Here is an 18,303-nt window from a genome sequence, read left to right on the forward strand (position 1 = left end):
ATCATGCAAAAAAGTCGGAAAGGGGGGCAGGTGCCGGGGGACCTGTAGAAGCACGCAGTTCACATTTCCCACCGGAGGGGAGGGGGGGGGGGGCGGCACGTTCCCGCCAAAATTCAATCTTTCCGCCAGGGGGACGTGGCAGGTGGACATGCCAAAAGCCGCCATCTTGGATAACATTACTCGTGTCATCAGCTGAGGTCATGGCCACCATCTTGGATGACGTCAGTGGGGTGATGACCGCCTTGTTACACTACTGACTCCTGCTTCTCTCACTGTCAATTACAGATAGCTTGCTCTAGAGTAGGAAATTCGAAAAATTTGTACATACGTAACAAAATGGAGAATGGTAATTACTGTAAGTAGTTAGACTATGTTTACAATAAAAAATATTATTACTTATGCTTTAACAAATAGGTAGAAATATTTTCAATAATTGCTTACCTCTTATAATTCAAAATTTATCCTTTTATTCCAACTGCGAGACACTCTCATATTAACTCTCTGACCAAAGCCAGATACCCCACCTAGTTCTTAATAACTGTTTATGAGTGAGAGTGTGGATCAGACTGAGCAACTTCGCTGGGAATCACGTAAGTACAGGAATATGATGCTGTAAAGCAGGCAGTTTTATTTACTAACGTAATGTTTACTTTAGTCCTTCTGACACTTAAAGATGGAGCTATTTTTAATTTATTTAGTTTTTGTGTACCCTCCCCACTGTATTTGTTTCTGTCTGAAATTTATCCCAACTTTACCTCCCACTCTGTAAATTCTACATATCACCAAAGACTATGTCACCAAACATTTTAATCCAGCTTAAACTCGTATGCTAAACTTTGACTAATCAGAACCTAATTTGAACTGAACTGTAACTGATTTGAATGCAATTTGTCTTTATGTTAAATGCGCAACTGAAGTAAAAATTATCTGGCCCTAATCAAAATTTCCACTTACCTCCCGTATTGACAACATTGTTGCAGATTTCTTGAAAGCACAATAGCACACAGCAAGCAGGAAGCGTCTAAACTAGATTTCAGTCTCTAAATTCATATTCAAACTCTTGCACCTGGTAATGCGCAATGGGCTCTGGTGAGTAACTGTTCCTGTGAAATGATATTAGAATACAAAGATTTTAGAATGAACGGTATAACTTCGCGTGATCTTCACACATAACATTGGTCTGAACAATACTATGCTTAACAATGTGATCAACGATTTAAAAATGGTACAAAGTCAACAGCGAATTTCTATAAAAATCAAACGGCTTAATCAATTATTATGTTAATACGTGATTCAGGGAAGTGAGGTGGTCTTTCTCTCAGGTCTGAGCAAGTTAAATGGCTGACAATAATCATTCCTAGCTGCGCAGTGCTGCAGTCTTACCTCAAATTTCTTCTCTACTCAAAATTTCTATTCCTTTCAACTCTCATTGTATGCATCATATTCATCCTTCTTGTCCTTTCCTCAGCTGACAGGCTCCATCGGAGGTCCACACAGCACTAGTAAATGCGTCCATCATCTACCGCACTTCAACTAAGAACTTATCAGAGTGCGCAGAAGTAAAGACTGTGTCACGACAAGACGAAAGATAGTTTAACAGTAACGTATCTTGCTCCCTTTGTCTCTGACGTGCACATAGATATCATAAAAAATAAAAATCACATGACTGCCTAACATTTGGAATTCATTAATTTTTTTTTTTTTTTTTTTCCAAATTCATTTCGGAATTGAGAATTGGCGAACAGGGGCTGATGGCTCTCGATACTCCACCATAACGGAGTCCATCAACATGGCGTAGCAAATATGAGGTAGCCAAGGAGGTGGAAACGTGGGTCCTATTATGCCAAGACTGCTTGGTAGCTACAACAGGAAAACACAATTAATTAGCAGGAGTACAAAATAAGAAAGTACTTATTACTTTGTTGTAGTCTATGATCTGTTGGTTGACAATTATAGAAGACGCGACTAGACTAAGTGTCTGTAGAATGACATAATTTACAAGTCACAAATCTCGCAGTGACGAATTAATCTCTCGTAATCTTGAACGTCGAATCCGGTGAATTTGAAGACTAACTTGGAACTGGGCTACAAAGACTTGATGGCAGCAATGACTGAGCTGCAGACGATGACTGACTAACATCGGCGCTCGCTGACCACTGAGCGCGGCTACGAACTGTAGACTGGCACGACTGCACTACTCTCCTGCTACACATGAAGTGCCCTAGCGGCGCCTCGCGGCGAACGTAGGTACTGCGACTGGCTGTGTACTCTTTGGCTAGGACAGTCGTTCTTCTGTTACGTTTATCGACAGAATCGCATCCGGCGGATCGATCTCTGAGGCGGCGGTGTGTTCGTGTGACTGACGACATCACAGGGGACAGTATCGGATTGTGGGACTTGAAATAGGAAGGTGATTTGTTCCCGTACTATTGAGCGAATGAAAGAAAAGGTTTTTTGCACACTTTCTAACGTGAGATTATTTCATACGTTCGTCTCAGGAAGTCTCTGGACGACTCTCGTGGCACGAGGCCGTATAGCATGGAGCTCTATTTCTGCTAGTGCTATACTAAATTAGTTTTATTGACTACTAGCTGCTACCCGCGGCTGCGCTCACGTAAGAGTAGTTTCGTTATGATTAGTGATGGTTAGTAAGTAAGCTACTAACTTTAAGAGATGTCTGTGTGTATAGTGATACACAGACGTACGTATTGAAAATGTATGCAGTGGCAATACGTATGTACATAATGAATGTGTTTCTATAATTTTTTTTGTAAATCGAATCTGAAAGCTTGAATTACTTTTTCTAACTATATTTATACACATGGCTTGATTCATTGCATCGGTACGGAAATAGAGTTTTTAGGGGGTCCTCTGGCTCACATAGAACTACATGCTTGCTTTTGGCAACAGAGCAACATATGTCAACCATTTCTACCTTCCATTTCAACGCAGTATGGCACCTAAATTTTTGATCCAACCCCCTAAGATGACTAATTTATAACTAGCATCGCCAATTAGAAGATCATAATTAAATGCACCCTCACAAAAGCCTCCCGCGTTCCACATATAAAGGTACGATGTCCCTCTGTTTGTGTACAGCCTTTAAATGATACTGTCGTGGCGAGTCTTAAACCATCTCTGAATCTATAAGAGACGCGTGGCGAAAAGCGTCGAAATTGCGACGGGCTTGCGACTGATCTAAGGTCTCTATAGCTCCTAAGGCCGCCTAACGTTCTGCGTCGAAGTTCCGGCGGACCAGAGATTTCTCTGAGGTTTGTTGGTTTTCAGTATCTTTCGCAGCTCGTGCTTTCTTAGAAATATGCGCTAAATCAGACTTAAAGTTTGCTAGGTTTATCGTAATACATATAAATATGATTCTTGGAATTATCGCCGGCCGGAGTGGCTGAGCGGTTCTAGGCGCTACAGTCTGGAACAGCGCGACTGTTACGGTCACAGGTTCGAATCCTGCCTCGGGCATGGATGTGTGTGATGTCCTTATGTTAGTTAGGTTTAATTAGTTCTAAGTTCTAGGCGACTGATGACCTCCGAAGTTAAGTCGCATAGTGCATTTGAACCATCGGAATTATCGTCGGATTTTACTATCGTATCTCTACAAAAACTCTCGAGTGGTGTATCAAGCTAATATGATACACCACGCACCCAACAACATTGGATTTGCAACGTCACGGAATAATCTAGAAACAAAGTGTCACTGGCTATCGCGCCTGCGTCATCTACATCAGTCAAGTACACCATTTTTGCAAATGGTAAAAGTATTCAAAAAGGTATAACGCCAGATCTTGCCCCAGGTTCAAGCTATATTCACGGATATCGATTCGGCGGTTTAATGGTGAAAACAGGGTTAATTTTGCATGTAGACCACAATAAAGGTGAGGACGTATGGACTGGTATGGATTAAACACGCTGAGGATTGTATATGCACTGTACTTTAGCTGTTACTATCGCCTGCGATCACATGACAGCAAAATGATATGAAATATGCGTATGTCTTCATTGGGCGGGAAATGCCGATGGCAATTTTCGGCAACTTGGAGAAAACATTTTATTTGACGCCACTAGGGCGACTTGTGCGTAATAAGCACTATATTCGTTACGTTGAATCGTATTATGTAGAACATATGAAGCAATAAATGTGATAATGTTCAAAAATCAAAGACTAAATGGCTTTTTCAAAGAGAAATTATTGCTTCATATTTCGCGTTACATAATTCAGATAAATAAATATGAGCTATTACACACTTTCTACTATAGGCTATGTTGTTCCTCAGCCTTCAAGCTGTCTTCACACCAAATTTCATAAAAATCAGTTCTGCAGTTTAGCCGTGAAAGCGTAACTGACGGAGTTACTTTCGCGTTTATAATATTAGTATGCCTTACACTAATTCGTAACTACTAGCTGTGGAAGACGACGATCTTTGTCATTTAGTTTTGGTTTGCGCCCACTATTACGTTTATACGATGATATCTTTCCATGTTTTGTGTAGGCTGTGATGACTGTTGAAACAGTCGCTCTTGAAACATTCAATAAGTTGGCTGTCTTGGTTATTGATGCCCCACCTAATCGGGCCCCCACAACCTGCCCTCTTTGGAACTCTGTTAGATCTTTCATTGCACGTCGACCTCGGCCACTGAATGCAAATACGAAGTCTGCACGACTCGTAAACAACCTGCATTGATGCCTAGTCCGTACTGAAGATGCATAGTCCAACGCGACACGTGCCTTAAACACAACCATCCCATTACTACCACTGTTCACATTATTTTGTTTGTCGACTGTACATTTCTGTCCTAAAACTTCCTGAACAGCAGAGTATTTCAGCAAACGTTCGAAACGACACTACTGGCCTTTAAAATTGCTACACCACGAAGATGACGTGCTACAGACGCGAAATTTAACCGACAGGAAGAAGATGCTGTGATATGCAAATGATCAGCTTTTTAGAGCACTCACACAAGGTTGACGCCGGTGGCGACACCTACAACGTGCTGACATGAGGAAAGTTTCCAACCGATTTCTCATACACAAACAGAAGTTAACCGCCTTTACCTGGTGAAACTTTGTTGTGATGCCTCGTGTAAGGAGGAGGAATGCGTACCATCACGTTTCCGAGTTTGGTAAAGGTCGGATTGTATGTAGCCTATAGCGATTGCGGTTTATCGTATCGCGACATTGCTGCTCGCGTTTGTCGAGATCCAATGACTGTTAGCAGAATATGGAATCGGTGGTTTCAGGAGGGTAATACGGAACGCCGTGCTGGATCCCAACGGCCTCGTATTACTAGCAGTTGAAATGACAGGCATCTTATCCGCATGGCTGTAACGGATCGTGCAGCCACGTCTCGATCCCTGAGTCAGCAGATGGGGACATTTGCAAGACAAAACCATCTGCACGAACAGTTCGACGACGTTTGCAGCAGCACGGACTATCAGCTAGGAGACCATGGCTGCGATTACCCTTGACGCTGCATCACAGACAGGAGCGCCTTCGATGGTGTACTCAACGACGAACCTGGATGCACGAATGGCAAAACGCCATTTTTTAGGATGAATCCACGTTCTGTTTACAGCATCATGATGGTCGCATCCGTGTTTGGTGACATCACGGTGAACGCACATTGGCAGCGTGTATTCGTCATCGCCATACTGGCATATCACCCGGCGTAATGGTATGGGGTCCCATTGGTTACACGTCGCGGTCACCTCTTGTTCGCATTGTCGGCACTTTGAACAGTGGACATTTCAGACGTGCTACGATCCGTGGCTCTACCATTAATTCGATGCCTGTGAAACCCAAAATTTCAGCAGGATAATGCACGACCGCATATTGCAGGTCGTGTGCGGGCCTTTCTTGATACGGAAAATGTTCGACTGCTGCCCTGGCCAGCACATTCTCCAGATCTCTCACCAATTGAGAACGTCTGGTCAATGGTGGCCGAGCAACTGGCTCCTCACAATACGCCAGTGACTACTCTTGATGAACTGTGGTATCGTGTTGAAGCTGCATGGGCAGCTGTACCTATACACGCCATCCAAGCTCTGTTTGACTCAATGCCCAGGTGTATGAAGGCCGTTATAACGGCCAGAGGTGATTGTTCTGGTACTGATTCTCAGGATCTATGCACCCAAATTGCGTGAAAATGTAATCACATGTCGGTTCTAATATAATATATTTGTCCAATGAATACCCGTTTATCATCTGCATTTCTTCTTGGTGTAGCAATTTTAATGGCCAGTAGTGTATTAAAGATAATGTGTATTTTCAAACTTCTGATTAACTGGTACAAAGTGCCGTTCCTTGAATGACATGCCGCTAGTACAGAGCTTAAGCTGACCCCTTGAGAGAGATATAGACAGACACAGAGCGCGTAGGTAAGAAACAATTAGTACACACTGTGTTTATCTTCGTACTTTCATTTCTGGAACTGCGTAGCTGGGCCTAAGAGAACGAACCCTCTTTACAGCCATGAGACAGTTAATTCCACACAATATGTTGATACGAGTAGTGCACTTTGTTTTTACACGACTGCTTTCAATTGAGGAACGTTATACATCGCTTGAGGACAGGCAGTGTCTCTGAAGAACTCACGTAGATGGGTAAGTTCGATGTCAGCAGAACGATGGACGCGTGTGTGTGTGTGTGTGTGGTTTGAGGTTTTCGGGTGCTAAACAGCGTGGTCTTCAGCGCCCAAACGCATAGAAACAGGAACAAAGGCCATGCTGCCACGGCCTAACTCGGTTAACATACACTGACGGAAAGAGAATTCACAACACCAAGAAGATGTACGACAAAAACGAAAGTTGGTAAGCGTGTTTCTACATCTGAAAGATGATGTATATTCACGCCAGTCGCATAAGACTGGCATTAGTAGCGCCACTATGAGGATGCAAACCATGTTTACTTAAATATACGCCGTAACGGTCATGGGTGACAGTTACCTTTGAGAGAGGACTTGGTGAGTTGATGCTGGTCAAGAATACTTTTGAGGCGACAAAGACGCCATGAACATACCACTGAGATTTAACGAGGTCATGTAATACGGCTACGAAAAACTGAATGTTCCTTCTGCGATACGGCAAAAAGACTTGGCAGGAATGCATCCACTGTTTATGACTACTGGCAGCGGTGGTCACGACATACTTTCGCAAGAAGCCTGGGTTCTAGACGGCTAAGTGGCACTACCAGAGGAAAGGCAACCGTCTTCGGGGTATGGCTCTGGCACATCGTACTGGATCTGCAGCATATATTTGAGCATCAGTCGGCAGCACAGTGCCACAACGAACTGTTAGAAATTGGTTACTTCAAGGACAGCTTCGAGCCAAATGCCCTGTAAGTGTATTCCACTGGCCCCAAACCCGCCGCTTGCGAATTCAGTGGTGTCAAGAGAGAACTCGTTGTAGGGCAGCGTGAGGTCTGTTGTGATTTCTGTTGAAAGCTGCCTCTGCCTCGGTGCCAGTGATTGCTGTGTGTTGGTTGAAGGAAGCGATGTGAACACCTACAAAACGATTCAAATGTCTCTGAGCACTATGGGACTCAACTTCTGAGGTCATCAGTCCCCTAGAACTCAGAACTACTTAAACCCAACTAACCTAAGGACATCACACACATCCATGGCCGAGGCAGGATTCGAACCTGCGACCGTAGCGGTTGCGCGGTTCCAGACTGTCACGCCTAGAACGGCATTACTCTACATCACTTTTCGGTGCTGCGATTTTTTTTCTGCAAGTGTAGTAGCTTTTTAAGGGCTTCCACATTTGTAATGAGTCAGTGGTGACTTCTTTCACCTGCTAACTTAGTTCCCAGAAAATATTCTAAAGTGAGCAATACATGCCGTGATGTACATCAGTTCTTTCCTTCGTTGTGGTTTCTCCAACAAGACGGCGAATAATTCATACTCTCTGCGCTTCAGGGCACCAGCAGAACGGACAACCCTCTGTGTTTTAAACCGAGTCAGATAATTGACTGAAAAAAAGTGATAGGATGAGAGAGAGAGAGAGAGATAGATGGATAGACAGAGAGAGAGTGAGAGAGATAATGTTGTGCAGTGGAATTAAGCGAATTTCAACCGAAACAGGTTAGAAGCAATTATGAAGTTAAATTGCATGGATAAATTATAACTCACGTTTTGGAAATTGCGGGCAATGTTCATTGCCGTATTAAAACTTCTCGGTGTACTCGTCACGTTAATTTTCTACAAAACTCCGAGGTTTCGACAATGTACGCCATTCCTACACAAAACGCAGTAGGGGAATACATCGACCCTAATATGATGAGAAAGGGTCCGAACAAAGGGAAAGAAAGCATTTTCGAAGCATTTTCTGATCTGTTACGGTGTGTTATTCCTGTCCCATTTTCCGTATTTTCCTTTTTGGGGACCTGCTCTTGTATAATGGTTGTTGTTGTTGTGGTCTTCAGTCCTGAAACTGGTTTGATGCAGCTCTCCATGCTACTCTATCCTGTGCAAGCCTCTTCATCTCCCAGTACCTACTGCAGCCTGCATCCTTCTGAATCTGCTTAGTGTATTCATCTCTTGGTCTCCCTCTACGATTTTTACCCTCCACGCTGCCCTCCAATACTAAATTGGTGATCCCTCGATGTCTCAGAACATGTCCTACTAACAGGTCCCTTCTTATAGTCAAGTTGTGCCACAAGCTCCTCTTCTCCCCAATTCTATTCAGTACCTCCTCATTAGTTATGTGATCTACCCATCTAATCTTCAGCATTCTTCTGTAGCACCATGTTTCGAAAGCTGCTATTCTCTTCTTGTCTAAACTATTTATCGTCCACGTTTCACTTCCATACATGGCTACACTCCATACAAATACTTTCAGAAACGACTTCCTGACACTTAAATCTGTACTCGATGTTAACAAATTTCTCTTCTTCAGAAACGCTTTCCTTGCCATTGGCAGTCTACATTTTATATCCTCTCCAGTTCGACCATCATCAGTTATTTTGCTCCCCAAATAGCAAAACTCCTTTACTACTTTAAGTGTCTCATTTCCTAATCTAATTCCCTCAGCATCACCCGACTTAATTCGACTACATTCCATTATCCTCGTTTTTTTTTGTTGATGTTCATCTTATACCATCCTTTCAAGACACTGTCCATTCCGTTCAACTGCTCTTCCAAGTCCTTTGCTGTCTCTGACAGAATTACAATGTCATCGGCGAACCTCAAAGTTTTTATTTCTTCTCCATGGATTTTAATACCTACTACAAACTTTTCTTTTGTTTCCTTTATTGCTTGCTTAATATACAGATTGAATAACATCGGGGATAGGCTACAACCCTGTCTCACTCCCTTCCCAATCACTGCCTCCCTTTCATAACCCTCGACTCTTATAACTGCCATCTGCTTTCTGAACAAATTGTAAATAGCCTTTCGCTCCCTGTATTTTACCACTGCCACCTTCAGAATTTGAAAGAGAGTATTCCAATCAACATTGTCAAAAGCTTTCTCTAAGTCTACAAATGCTGGAAACGTAGGTTTGTCTTTCCTTAATTTTTCTTCTAAGATAAGTCGTAGGGTCAGTATTCCCTCACGTGTTCCAATGTTTCTACGGAATCCAAATTGATCTTCCACGAGGTTGGCTTCTATCAGTTTTTCCATTCGTCTGTAAAGAATTCGCGTTAGTATTTTGCAGCTGTGGCTTAATCCAAATTGATCATTCCCGAGGTTGGCTCCTATCAGTTTTTCCATTCGTCTGTAAAGAATTCGCGTTAGTATTTTGCAGCTGTGGCTTATTAAACTGATAGTTCGGTAATTTTCACATCGGTCAACAACTGCTTTCTTTGGGATTGGAATTATTATATTCTTCTTTAAGTCTGAGGGTATTCCGCCTGTCTCATACATCTTGCTCACCAGATGGTAGTGGTTTGTCAGGACTGGCTCTCCCAAGGTTGTCAGTAGTTCTAATGGAATGTCGTCTACTCCGGGGGCCTTGTTGCGACTCAGGTCTGTCAGTGCTCTGTCAAACTCTTCACGCAGTATCATATCTCCCATTTCATCTTCATCTACATCCTCTTCCATTTCCATAATATTGTCGTCAAGTACATCGCCCTTGTATAGACCCTTAATATACTCTTTCCACCTCTCTGCTTTCCCTTATTTGCTTCGAACTGGGTTTCCATCAAAGCTCTTGATATTCATGCAAGTGGTTCTCCTTTCTCCAAAGGTCTCTTTAATTTTCCTGTAGGCAGTATCTATCTTACCCCTAGTGAGATAAGCCTCTACATCCTTACATTTGTCCTCTGGCCATCCCTGCTTAGCCATTTTGCACTTCCTGTCGATCTCATTTTTTGAGACGTTTGTAGTCCTTTTTGCCTGCTTCATTTACTACATTTTTATATTTTCTCCTTTCATCAATTAAATTTAATATTTCTTCTGTTACCCAAGGGTTTCTACCAGCCCTCGTGTTTTTACCTATTTGATCCTACGCTGCCATCACTATTTCATCCCTCAAAGCTACCCATTCCTCTTCTACTGTATTTCTTTCCCTCATTCCTGTCAATTGTTCCCTTATGCTCTCCCGGAAACTCTGTACCACCTCTGGTTCTTTCAGTTTATCCAGGTCCCATCTCCTTAATTTCCCACCTTTTTGTAGTTTCTTCAGTTTCAATCTACAGTTCATAACCAATAGATTGTGGTCAGAGTCCACATCTGGCCCTGGAAATGTCTTACAATTCAAAACCTCGTTCCTAAATCTATGTCTTACCATTATATAATCTATCTGATACCTTTTAGTATCTCCAGGGTTCTTCCATGTGTAATGGTACACTTATTAAGCAATTGTTTCGTATTAACTGTTTAGTGTTCACTTGCGACCGAAGGTCACCATGTTGTAGGAGCGGTCGTCTTGTCGTCTTTTAACTCGCTTTACTATAAGTCTAACTTACCTACAACAGAAATTGATTTTCACTAATTTTCACTCTCAGACGGGTATATGTTGCAATAACTTTTCTATTTACAATATAAAACATACCGACTTAATTCTACACTGAAGCGACAAAGAAACTGGTATATACATGCTTATTCAAATACAGAGATATGTAAACAGGCAGAATGCGGCGCTGCGGTCGGCAACGCTTATTTAAGACAAAATCTGGCTGGTGCAGTTGTTAGATCGGTTACTGCTGCCACAATGGCAGGTTATCAAGATTTATGCGAGTTTGAAGTGGTGTTGAACTTGGCGCACAAGCTATTGGACACAGTATCTCCGTGGTAGAGATGAAGTGGGGATTTTCCGGTGCCATTATTTCACGAGTGTACCGTGAATAACAGGAATCCGGCATCGCTGCGGCTGGAAAAAGATCCTGATTAAACGGGACCAAGGACGACTGAAGAGAATCGGTCAACGTGACAGAAGTGCAACCCTTCCGCAAATTGCTGCAGATTTTAATGCTGGGCCATCAATAGGTGTCAGTGTGTGAACCATTCAACGAAACAACATCGATATGGGAGTTCGGAGCCGAAGGCTCTGTCGTGTACCCTTGATGACTGTACGACACAAAGTTTTACGCTTCGCTTGGGCCCGTCAACCCCGACATTCGACTGTTGATGACCGGAAACGTTTTGCCTGGAGGAGCGTCGTTTCAAACTATATCCAGCAGATGGACGTTTCCTGGTATGGAGACAATCTCATGACACCAGGGAACTGCATGTCAGTAGGGAACTGTTCAAGCTGGTAGAGGCTATGTAACTGTGTGGGGCGTGTGCAGTTGGGGTGATATGGGACCCCCGATACGTCTAGATACGACTCTGACAGGTGACACGTACGTAAGCATCCTGTCTGATCACCTCCATCCATCCATGTCCATTGTGCATTCTGACGGACATGGGCAGTTCCAACAGGACAATGCGACACGCCACATGTCCGGAATTGCTACAGAGTGGACCTACGAATATTCTTCCGTGTTTAAACACTTCCGCTGGCCACAAAACTCCCCAGAGATGAACATTATTGAGCTATCTGGGACGCCTTGCAACGTGCTGTTCAAAAGACATCTCCACCCTCTCCAACTCTTACGGATTTATAGACAGACTTGTGGGATTCATGGTGTCAGTTCCCTCCAGCAGTATGTCAGACATTAGTCGACTCCATGCCACGTCGTGTTGCGGCACTTCTGCGTGCTCGCGGTGGCGTAACACAATATTAGGCAAACATACCAATTTGTTTGGCTCTTCGGTGTATTACGTAATCAACTGTTGCCTTCAGTTCCATCAGTCACAGCGGAGCTATGTTGACACTGCCCTGATCAGTTGTACTTCGACGAGCTACATTGAAACGTATTCAGGTGTCTGTGCTGTGTATAGAAAACAGTTTTATTTTGTGATACATATTCCCAGTATTTAACTAGTCCTCTTTTTATTTCTATTCGAAGAGGTCATCTGAAGTAGAATTGCTAAGAAGTTACTTATATCATTTACGTTGTCTCAGTCGAAACAATGTTATAGAAAACGTCCATCACAGTCGCTGTCCGAAAAGCAACTGCCGAAAAGGTAATGGGTTTACTGTGATGTGGACCGTGTAGTTCCGCTAATCATCTCTGTACAACTACAGTCATGAAAAGTAGAATTTACGCTTACTTGCCATTTCGTCTGCATCGTCTGCGACGATCTAATTAAACCAAACGTTTCCTTGAACCAATAAGCGATCAAGAATTATTTTCATATTTCTCGCTATAGGCCTTGTGGCACCGACTGTGAGATTGTCGGAAGGGCGGTACCATTCTATCAGTATAAAAAATTTATAGGAAGATCTCTTTCTTCACAGAAGCTACGAACTTGTTTATTCATCTTGAGGTTTATTCCCACACACATAAAAAGAGAATTAAGCGTTCCACAAATACAGGGTACTTTTTGAGACGTCTTTGCTGGTTAAAATGAACCAAGTTGGGCTGAAAATCCCCCAGAATTTTGCCCTATTGAAAATATCCCCTTTCCTCCAAGTGCTTCGGTCCGCAGCTCGTGGTCACGCAGTCGCGTTCTCGCTTCCCGAGCACGAGGTTCCGGGTTCGATTTGCGGTGGGGTCAGGGATTTTCACCTGCCTCCAGATGACTGGGTGTTTGTGTTGTCCTCATCATTTCATCATCATTCCTGAAACGTGGCGAGACTGGACTGAGCAAACGTTGGGAATTTTTATGGGCGTTGATAACCGCGCGGCGGAGCGCCCCACAAACCAAACATCATCATTATCCAAGTGCTTCGAATCGTTCAATAATTTTGCATCGCAATTTGATTTCAGGTATAGTCTTAACACAGGCAAACTTACTTAGCGCAACGATTAATTGAGCATTTGTGTTATTTAACGGTACACAAATTCCCTTTCGCAGATGCTAGCATGTGATTATCTGAACATTTCTTTCATTACTCCTCACAGGGGAAGCGAGTGTAAGGAGAGTGTTCGTCTCTTGCTTATAATGCTGTAGAGAACGCCTTTTTTAATGAACTGAGAACACAGGCTGTCTGCTCATGTTATCGCCACTACACGTGGCACCGTCACAGCAGGTCCGCAGTTCTTTAGACAAACTTACCTTCTGGAACCTGTAATAAATGTACTAGAATCTCGCAGCAGCTCTTTTTGTTTTGAAAAATCTGTCTAGTGCATTAATTATTCTCATGAAAATAACGATCATGCTGATGGTACAAAACGTAACTTATTCGTTCAAATGGCTCTGAGCACTATGGGACTTAACATCTGTGGTCATCAGTCCCCTAGAACTTTTTTTTTTTTTTTTAAAAAAAATCTTTATTTCTTTTCATAATAATTATACAATTATGACCCACCACCTTAATGATTAGTGGGTCCTATATTTCTAGATTTACTATAGCAGCTATACATTTTACTTAACTACAGACAGTTCTACGATTTCAACTAGGCAGACTACTTCTTAGTTTACTAGCTAGCATAATTTCTAGTTACTACGACAGGTTAATACTAACTGCCTGCAGCGTTACAATTGTGCCAGCTTATGATATAAACCTACTTGATGCCCTGCTCATAGAGCTAATCCCTATGAGCAAGCCCCTGGCACAGGGCAGGCAAGGGTTAAATTATCGCTGCAGGTTCCTAACTTACTACCCTATTCTAATTAACTACGTCTACTTCCTAATCTACGTCATTATCGGTGCGTTGTCTTCATCAGGATTTGCCCCAGTCCCCCTGGTCCTGGTCGTGGCGGATTCCAACTGTAAAGTCGACCTGTCCACGAACCGGCGGTATGGGATTGGGGCGGTGGTCGCATTCAGTGTTGTCTATTTACTTAAGCATGAAGGTCTCTCAAAAAAGTTGTCAGAACTTTTTGTGATACCTCGTTTGCCAATGTATTTAGTCTGTGAAATGTCTCCTCCTGTCTTAAAAGGTCATAGGTGTTTGTGCTAGGTAGTTGTCGTCTCAATGTCTCGGCTACACCATCGAAAAGGGGGCACTCATAAACCACATGGTCGGGAGTACCCTCCAGTGCGCCACAGTCACACGCAGGCGTAGCCTTTTTCCCAAACCGACAAAGATATGTCGGATAGGGGCCATGACCGGTGAGAAAGTGGAACAATCCCCGAGTTGGCTTAACTTAGAACTACTTAAACCTAATTAACCTAAGGACATCACACACATCCATGCCCGAGGCAGGATTCGAACATGCGATCGTAGCGGTCACGCGGTTCTAGACTGATGCGCCTAGAACCGCACGGCCACACTGGCCGGCCCGTAACTTATTATACTATCTGTACAATACAAGTGCACCATGCCTCATGTCTTTCATAAGTAAACGCCATAAAAATATACTTCGTAATTAATTTTGCGGACGGAACGACGTGTAAATAAATGTCATAGATTTTGTAACAAAGAATGAGTATTGCAAGACTGACACAAATACTTTTACAAGTAAAATAGTAGTTACTAATACAAAACCCACGTGGTACTCAAAGGCACCGCCAGACAGGGATTTCACCCACTGAGCACACAGTGCAGGGAACCTTCAGTGAATGAAACACTTGGTCGCGCAATACGTTTACGGTTCAAATACACCACGTAAGTAAAGCGGGAACTGCCCCACAGGAATCGTAACCGCTACCTCCACTCTGGTGTTCATATTGCTTCAGCACTCAAAAGAAATTCCTTATCCAATGTATGTGTTCTTAATTATACAGACACATTTCTCGTCTACCAGAGCAGACCCACGGATAAATTACACAATTCTCAGCAAAACCTCATATACACAAACTCGAGTCTGCACACGTACATCACTCTCCTTCTTTCGAAATATAATTCAGAGCGACCCGTTCATTACCACACGTAACACACACAGGCAAAAAGCACATCTCCATCCGGTGTAACAGAGTCGAAAGGAATAGAAAGAACTTGAACTTGCAAGCCAAGCGGTCAGTAACTGCTCTTTAACATCTCATTGGCGGAGCCCTGCCTTGCCTCAATGATCTCGGTCAAGACAAAGAAGCTCAGCGGAAGCAGAAGCGACTACATGGATAATCGGCTAGTTAATTAAAGGATGAGACAATTTCGGATCTAGCTTAGAAGGCATGTTTCATCTTAACGTTCTTATTGGTGGCTTTAGAGCGGTATTTATTTACTACGGGCAGCCCAAGACCTGCTCTGGTTGTGGCAAGGAGGGCCACGTACTCTCAGAGTGCGTCCAAAGAGAATAATTCAAGTACCGAGGGGCGAAGATGTGTCCCCAACCACGACAGCATCCTTGCCTCTTTCGTACGCTGCCGCCTTCCGAAAAGAGACCCCTTGCACGTTCCATAGTACCAAATGATGGACGCCCCGGTGGAATGGACGACACAGATCAATGACAATGCGTCCGAGATGCCAAGGAAGGAACGCGCCGCTGAGCAGCTGAACCAGAAGTCCGACGTCGCGGGATCGGAGACGAGTATGGAAGTACCCAGCTGGTGGTACCGACGGCCGCTTTTGTCCCCGTCTTCCAAGACGACGGGGCTTCCAGACAGAATACGGATACAGAGATGGATGTACGACAGTGGAAAGAATGTTCGCAAGGAGATGAATGTACGACAGCGAGAACAGTGGTCGCCAAAAAGGCGAAAGAAAAGACGTCGCACATCATCGGACGATTGCTTTCCCAGTACGGGAGAAGATGAACGAGAACGGGCAGACGATGAAGATTGCACAGTAGAAAGTGCTGAAGTGCTGGGGTCTCCGACGAAGACTAACGTTATACGCAGTGGGACAAATAAAAGTGGCCCAGACAGTGGATACGACTATACATGTATTTGTGGCAATCTGAACGGAGGAGGCAAAGACCTATACGTTACTTCCAACAGGATGAAGGAACTGTCTATATAGCTGGCCTAACCTTGAAGCACATTTACACAATCTTGACGCCTGACAAGCTTGTTAGCAAAGGTGAATCCGGTCGCGGGCCTACCTCGGCACACAGTTCATCTCATCTGTCAGTGTGCGATTACTTTTTATTGGGAGCTCTCAATACTCACAGCCTTCAAGACCTGCAGCAATTCCAGCAGTCCAGATTTGATCCACCTTCAGCAACTTGCTGACCAGGGCCCAGTGGTAGAAGATGAATGTTGGTCACTTTCAACGTCTACTATAGTCAGGTTAGTACCGTATTTCCTTTCCTCCTCTGCGTTTCTGTATACTTTGCAACTCAGTTCTCCCAAGCACTTTTATTCGCCCCACCCTGTACCATCGAATGCGAAAGCCTTCCCTCCACCATCGAGACCTTTCAGACAGATACCGAGGAAGTCCCAGCACTAGGCACAGTAGAGAAAGACATGGCCGTAATAGCTAGCGGAGGCTGCGACGGTCCGGCGGCAGGAGTCGTCTTGGCAGAACTGGACTGATGACTGAGGAAATCCAGCCGCCTACAACCGCGAGTATCACAGTTGAGGCAACGCCCCCCACGGAGCACATTATAACTGGCCATGGCAAACATGCACGCCCCACAACACATAGGACGTCAACCAGCATTCCGCATCGCATCGGTTAATACTAATACGGGGTTATTACAAATGATTGAAGCGATTTCGCAGCTCTACAATAACTTTATTATTTGAGATATTTTCACAATGCTTTGCACACACATACAAAAACTCAAAAAGCTTTTTTAGGCAGTCACAAATGTTCGATATGTGCCCCTTTAGTGATTCGGCAGACATCAAGCCGATAATCAAGTTCCTCCCACACTCGGCGCAGCATGTCCCCATCGATGAGTTCGAAAGCATCGTTGATGCGAGCTCACAGTTCTGGCACGTATCTTGGTAGAGGAGGTTTAAACACTGAATCTTTCACATAACCCCACAGAAAGAAATCGCATGGGGTTAAATCGGGAGAACGTGGAGGCCATGACATGAATTGCTGATCATGATCTCCACCACGACCGATCCATCGGTTTTCCAATCTCCTGTTAAAGAAATGCCGAACATCATGATGGAAGTGCGGTGGAGCACCATCCTGCTGAAAGATGAAGTCGGCGCTGTCGGTCTCCAGTTGTGGCATGAGCCAATTTTCCAGCATGTCCAGATACACGTGTCCTGTAACGTTTTTTTTGCAGAAGAAAAAGGGGCCATAAACTTTAAACCGTGAGATTGCACAAAACACGTTAACTTTTGGTCAATTGCGAATTTACTGCACGAATGCGTGAGGATTCTCTACCGCCCAGATTCGCACATTGTGTCTGTTCACTTCACCATTAAGAAAAAATGTTACTTCATCACTGAAAACAAGTTTCGCACTGAACGCATCCTCTTCCATGAGCTGTTGCAACCGCGCCGAAAATTCGAAGCGTTTGACTTTGTCATCGGGTGTCAGGGCTTGTAGCAATTGTAAACGGTAAGGCTTCTGCTTTAGCCTTTTCCGTAAGATTTACCAAACCGTCGGCTGTGGTACGTTTAGCTCCCTGCTTGTTTTATTCGTCGACTTCCGCGGGCTACGCGTGAAACTTGCCCGCACGCGTTCAACCGTTTCTTCGCTCACTGCAGGCCGACCCGTTGATTTCCCCTTACAGAGGCATCCAGAAGCTTTAAACTGCGCATACCATCGCCGAATGGAGTTAGCAGTTGGTGGGTCTTTGTTGAACGTCCTGAAGTGTCGTTGCACTGTTATGACAGACTGATGTGAGTGCATTTCAAGCACGACATACGCTTTCTCGGCTCCTGTCGCCATTTTGTCTCATTGCGCTCTCGAGCGCTCTGGCGGCAGAAACTTGAAGTGCCGCTTCAGTCGAAAAAACCTTATGAGTTTTTCTACGTATCTGTAATGTGTCGTGATCATATGTCAATGAATGG

Source organism: Schistocerca americana, chromosome 3 (assembly GCF_021461395.2).
Source record: "Schistocerca americana isolate TAMUIC-IGC-003095 chromosome 3, iqSchAmer2.1, whole genome shotgun sequence".
NCBI lineage: Eukaryota > Metazoa > Arthropoda > Insecta > Orthoptera > Acrididae > Schistocerca > Schistocerca americana.